We start from the raw sequence: 7,084 nt of genomic DNA on the forward strand, positions 1-7,084 counted from the left end.
TCCGCGCTTCTCTTAATTATTATACGTACAGAAGTAAACAACGAACTTTAGTTCTTAGCGACGATCGACGGCTAACGGTTGACAGACGTTGCAATCGAATGGCAAATACGCTCACAATGAGTTTGCGTGGCACGCGGACGCGCAGCTGCTACTAAACTCTTTCTCGAGCGAACGCGAACTAAACGTGACTCGAAGTGCGCGCGCCGCCACCGCCGAGAAACTGCAGACGACGTGAATATAGACCCCGTCGACGATGACGCCCTCATCGGTCAAAACTACCCCGAAAGAGTTGACCTGCAAACTTCTCTCGATCAACTCTGCAAAAGACTATAGGGAGCTGCAACAATGTTTATGATGAAAAAACATGCGAGTTGAAAAGTTTGTGTTAAATTTAAGACAAATTTTATAGTTCACGTGTCCTAAATAGTCCACCTACATTTTGTATTAATTTAACCTAAGATAAATAAGTTAAAAAAAGTAACAAATATTATACAAAATGTGTGTTAACAGAAAAATGTAATACTGACGCAATTTGTCAGCAAACTATAAAAGTATAGTAAACAATCGAATTGCCAATATGAGCCTTTTGATTATCTTATTTTATAGAAGTATATTTTTCCAGTAAGATTAACATATATTTTATTCACATTCATCTTGAAATTTTTGTTTTAAATATATATTATTCTTATGTTATTTATTCACTAATTCATAAATTGTACTATTTTGACCCAAAGAAATTGAATATCAATTGAAATACCGATGAGAATAAGCTATTTACGGTCAAACTGGATATTGAATGCTTCTATTATAATTTTCGTGTGAATTTATATACTACGTATATGTAGTATACAAATAAATGCGCGTGGAAATTTTTTCAAACTTACAACGCAAACTAATCAACTACCGCAGTACTATCACGAGTTAAATTAACAATTTTTTTTGTTGCTCATTGCAACAAAATATTTAAACAACGTGATCACATTATATTAAATTAACACTGGAATATGTTAAAAACTCGGCACGAAATTTTTCAACAAGGACTTGAATGGATCATTTCTAACATAAATAAAATATATCTTTTTCATCACGCGTGCACGTAATGTGCCGCAACGCTTTTGAAGAGTGGGATTAGAGAAATAACTCAACGGCTTGAGTTATTGGCTATTTCCCGCACGCAAAAGCGTTGCGGTATATAGGGCACATTACGTGCACGCGTGATGAAAACAAAGATAGAATAATACAAATAGCTAATATGTCTTCCTAAACACTCTGGAAGTCATTTTTCAATCAGTAATGATTTATTTTGATTAATCGCGACTTATTATTGTTATTATGAATCTTGTATTCTGCTTATCCAGCTGTAGAACATATATAATGATATCAAGTAAGACATTTTACAAAGAATCACAATGATCATGTCATTCGATACACTTTCGACAGTAGTTTTGTGATAAATTCTTGACATGATAATAATATTAAACTGATTTTTAGCTAAGATAAGTTACAAGTAAATACTTAATAATAGGTGATTCATTATTTCTCATTTATAGGCAAATCTTCATTATTCTTCGTTATTAATAACAGAACAAATTTTAGAAAGGAATTGTCTCCGTACTAGGTTACGTGAAAACTATAATAATATTCGAATATCGAAATTTCTGGATCGCAAATGGTAACGCAATTACGCATACACTTCACGAAACATGCCAGTCACTTCGAATGTCTCCCGGCAATAATTAAAGTTCCGCGAAGTGCCTCCGCTAAGCTCGAATATTCCCCCGCAAGTTCAACGGGTTTATAGAATCATCGGTGTTGCACGGTTGCATGAACTAATATTCAAGTGGCAAATTGGCTCTTCTTGTTTCACAAGAAAACAGTGGAAAAAATTCGCTCGGGTGAATTTCTACTTGGGATCTAGCAACATCACGTGATGCTTTGTTACCTATTTACAGCTTCTTTTTTTATATCATAAATCTCATCGAACATAAAAAATTGAATTTTTTTCAAGATTATACATCACTCCTGCATTTTACCATCATAAACAAAAATTATCTTCCTTGATGATACAGTCGATCATTTTCAGAGACACTCATTGTACTTTACAATCACACAGAAGAGAAAAAGCAAACAAAACGTATCTGAAAGAACTGCGATAGAATAGTTAAGAGAAAAAACTGGTACATTGAAGCTGTATTTTCTAGAGTTACTACGTTTTCTCTAACTTTTTACACTCGGGCCATTAAAGCTGGCGATGTCCGGAAATGTTTTTCAGAAACCACATACACACACATGCGCGCACACATTCACACACACTCTCTTCGAAACTCTCTTAAATCATTCCAAACCAATATGTGATAACGTGATACAATTGCGACGACAATGGTCGCGTTCAATAGACTCAACTATTGCGGAACGGATCCGTGAATGCTCATTGCTATTGGTGTATTCTTTTAGATCATCCAATAGCAGCAATCGCTCACGGATCTGCTCCGCAACAGTTGAGTCTATTGAAAATGTGACCATTCTCGATGCGATTCTTGTTACTCGAGGCGAAAATGTCCACAACAATTGTCATCTTTGCAGAACAACGAGCATGTCACGTGGAAAATTACAGAGCTACGGAACTGAAAACGTAATATAATTTACGTAAATATAAACATAGGATAAAAAAGTGCAAAAATTTTTATTTGACTTAGATTTTGCACGAGAAAAATAACGTCAACTGTCATCGAATTTAACAATAATATAAAAACATATATATATCGTCGAAATTAATAATAATTTAAATAAATAATAATTTCACCACACCCCTTGTTGAAAATTTATTTAGTCAATCTGTTTTTTTTTTGCATATCATATGCTTGAACAAAAGTCTCTGAGCTAGAAAACGGATCAGAAAATTAATTGTACTTTGTCAGCTAAAAATATCTTCATATGCTGATCGCACCTGATCATACATTGGATGTATCTATGTACATGTAAAAAACATAATATAAACAGACGCAGTAACTCAATGATAATCTGCATTACATCAAAGAGAGACTGAGAGAGAAAAGAGAAATTTTGCACTTTCTTCTTTCTTCTCAAATATTCGAAATCATATCCTGATGTCTCTGTGATCCGTAATCATATGTGTTTAAATATTCGATTAAGGTGCACGTGTAAGCAAACATTCAGTTTGGTAAGAAACATCAATCAGCTGATTAAACAAATTGTAGAAGTCAATTTTGTTATACATTTTGATAACGTTTTCTTTTAATCGACCTGTTTGCACGATCAAGTATGTATATACGATCGATTACAAATATGATCACAACGTGCACGTACATGCTCACTGACGATAACTTAGGTAACTTCCACAAGGTTTACAATTTGCAATTTAACCAACTATCAACATTTCTACTGAGTTAAAATGTGTTGATTTTAATCGTGCAATACATATTGCAACAAGAGATCAATGATCTCTGACACAAATTCAAAAAATATTATCAAGCCATGTTCAAAAAAGGATACTCAAAAACTTAAACCTTATTTTTATCTAATAATAATATATTACCATGAAAAGTAACTGATATATTATTTATAATTAAAGATGCCAGTACAAAGTGAAGATACATAAAGGCCATTCTACATAAGACGCAGAACGCAGATCGCGAGCGAAACGTATTTTAGATTGTGATAGGTTGCAGACCGAAATATGAAGGACGCAAGACGCAGGACGCAAAAGTTGAAATTCAGATGTCACGAACCAATCAAATGGCAGCATTCGCGTCTTAAGACATACTTAAGACAGTCTTCAAATAAGAACTGACTATGAATACCGGCCTATGTCTTTGGATGCTACCATGTAATGGCACCTTGACAGATTTGTTAACCTCAATAGTCGTCAACTTTAACGCTCAATATCTCGCTTCGCAGGGAAATCCCGGACTTTTTTTTCTGCCAGATTCTTTTATTTTACGCAAAAACGCGTCGAATGAGCCTAATTTCATCGAAATCGGAGGTGAGGTAGCTCTTGTAAAGAATTATCTAATATACATCTCTATGGAAGTTTGTGTAATTCATGTAATATAAAATAAATGTAATAAATTTTGAAAAAAAAAAAAATGTATATATATATATATATTCCTCTAACCTAAAGAGATATTGATAAATTTTATTAAATTAACCTATTATTTGAAATATATTTCTTGCTTCATTTTTGCTATATTTTTGCGATTACATGTGACAGTAGGCTATGGTTTTTGCCATCAATAGTTAATTAGGCAAATCGCGTTCTATATCTGCCGCGTTTTTGCAGTTACGACATGACGGCAGGCTGTGCTATGCTCAATTCTTGCTGCGTTATTTTTGCTGTCAGTACTGGTTATATCAAGTTATGCTGTATTTTTACCGCGTTTCGCTACCACGATGTGATAGCAAATAATGATTGATTGTTGTTGTATTTTTATCGTTGTGTTATGTTGGCAGGCTAAGCTGTTAGAAAAAGTAACAAGGAGATGGCACGAAATTACAAAATACGAATTGGAATGTAACCTGTACCATTCGAAATGTGGAGTCGAGAGTGTAAAAAGCGTAAAAGGGTTTGGGTGCATAATAAGCCCTCGTTGAAATTTGCATGTGAAGTTGAGCAATCGGCCTGCTACGTGGTAAGTACTGTCAGAGATGGTACTGTGAATAAGGATGGGTAAAGCAAGGAGCGCGGTGGCCAAGAGACCTAAGGCGCACGTACTACTTTTACATCTGACGAAAAGAGTTCGAGACCACGCAATATCAAATTTTTTTTTATTTCATCAAAATGTCATTTTATATAATTATATATTTATTTACGTTTAAATTTATATTAAAACATTATATTATTTATGTAACACAAATTATTAATTGTTTCATTAAATGTTCATGGTGTGCGGCTCACTTATGTTTCCAATATGTTTTTACATTAATTTTCACCCATTGTTCGGCGAATTTTATATGATAATAATAATAATGAATAAAAAAATAAATATATAAAACGAAATATTATTTTATAAAATGTTCGTGACGTACGACTCATTTGTGTTTTCAATGTTTTAATATGAATTTTAATTTACAATATTGTACGGTAATGTTCGAATTTTATAAATAAATAAACGTAAATAAATATATAAAATACCGTTTTTTTATGAAATAAAAAAAATTTAATACTGCGCGTGGTCTCGAACTCTCTTTGTCAGATGTAAAAGTAGTACGTGCGCCTTAAACCGTAATCACACTAGAGCGATTGTGATTGACATTGAGGATTACTTTTCAACCAATCAGAGCAAAATAGTCACTGATTGCTTTGCTCTGATTGATTGAAAAGTAATCCTCAATTATCAATCACAATCCTAGTGTGATTACGGCTTTAGGTCTCTCAGCCACCGCGGCACCGCCGCGTTCTCCTTGCTTTACCTCTACTTAGTTCTCTACCTCTACTTATTCACAGTACTTACCGCGCAGCAGACTGATTGCTCAACTTCACATGCAAATTTCTCTTAAACGAGGGCTCATACGCCCAAACCCTTTTACACTTTTTACACTCTCGACTCCACCTTTCGAATGGTTCATCCAATTCGTATTTCGCAATTCGTGCCATCTCCTTGTAAGCTTAATGAGGAAGCAACAGCTTGATATCTGCTGTAACATCATGATCAAGTTTGCTGGCATACAGCTAGCATTTTGCTATCTGGGTAGGTATTTACAATGTTGCGATATACATAAGTATGAGACAGATTTTGATCAAACACTATGACGTTTTATACAGAGGTCTTATCGGCGGACGAACCAGGATCAACGCAAGATTTATCACGGGTATAAAAGATCTTGGCTGCAGCCTAAAAATATTCTCGAGGAAATAGCTCTGAATTTCTGAAACTCAAAATCGTATATTTATATGTTTATAAAATTAATTTTAAAAATTGGATCATTGTTGCAATCGTTAAACATTTTTAGTTGCTATTGAGAGTGCTTTTTTGTGATACCCTTTTCAGATATCCTAATCGTTTGTTTTTTTAATAAAATCTCAATAAACAAATAATTTTAGTATTAATTAAAAATATAAAGATATACAAGGTGTCTTAAACCACCCATACACTCCTTTTATCTTTGCAGGGCAAGTTCAAATGAAACAATAAAACATATGATCAGACAATATAGTTTTAAAGTTTAAAAAAATTTATTACTAATCATATCATCAATTTGACTTTTTGAGTGGCGTCACCAAGGTCAGATCAAGGTTACATTGATTTTTTTTTTTAATGGAAATTTCCACTTCTTATTACATATTTTATAGCTAATCTTGAAAGCTTTTCACAATACTATAATAAAATATTGTTTCATTGTACTTTTGGAGTTATAAGATTATAAGGTTTGAAAGACCTTATCCATCAATTAGCATTATTTAAGGTGTTCAATTGATGGTTAAAACCTTTCAAATATTGTTCAGAATCATAATCTTGACATCATATATCAAGATCAAAGCCTTTGGAAGCTTGTTCAAAGATTTACGTAAAAAATACATTTTTATTCTAATACTAAAAATAAAAATAAAAGGAACAACCTCTAAAGACTCCTCCTATGCATCGGTGTAACTTTCAAGTCTTATAACTTAAAAAGTTATAATTAAATTAATTAACAAAAAATATTTTGTTACAGTGTTTTGAAAAGTTCTCAAAATAATCTATAAGAATATGTAATAAAAATGTAAGTTTTCATTTAAAAAAATCGATGTTATTTTGACCTGATCTTGGTTGCCACTCAAAGTTGAAGATAAGACTAATAGAGTAGATCTTTTTAAAACTAAAACTATATTGTCTGAACATATTTTTAATTGGACCTTGCGAAGATAAAAGGGTGTACAGGTGGTCTAAAACATCTTGTATAAAAAGCCGATGGTTTTAACATATATCAGGCTTAATTTTGTTACATCATTCTGAAAATATCATGTGATGAAAGTTTTTATCGGAAGATATCTTGATGGAAATATGTTACGTTATACATATATGCAACAGGATCGGTTGATAAATAGATAAATATAATGCATTGCCGACATGTACATACACAACGA

This window comes from Cyphomyrmex costatus, unplaced genomic scaffold (genome assembly GCF_001594065.2).
Source record: "Cyphomyrmex costatus isolate MS0001 unplaced genomic scaffold, Ccosl1.0 scaffold18, whole genome shotgun sequence".
NCBI classification, from domain to species: Eukaryota; Metazoa; Arthropoda; class Insecta; order Hymenoptera; family Formicidae; genus Cyphomyrmex; species Cyphomyrmex costatus.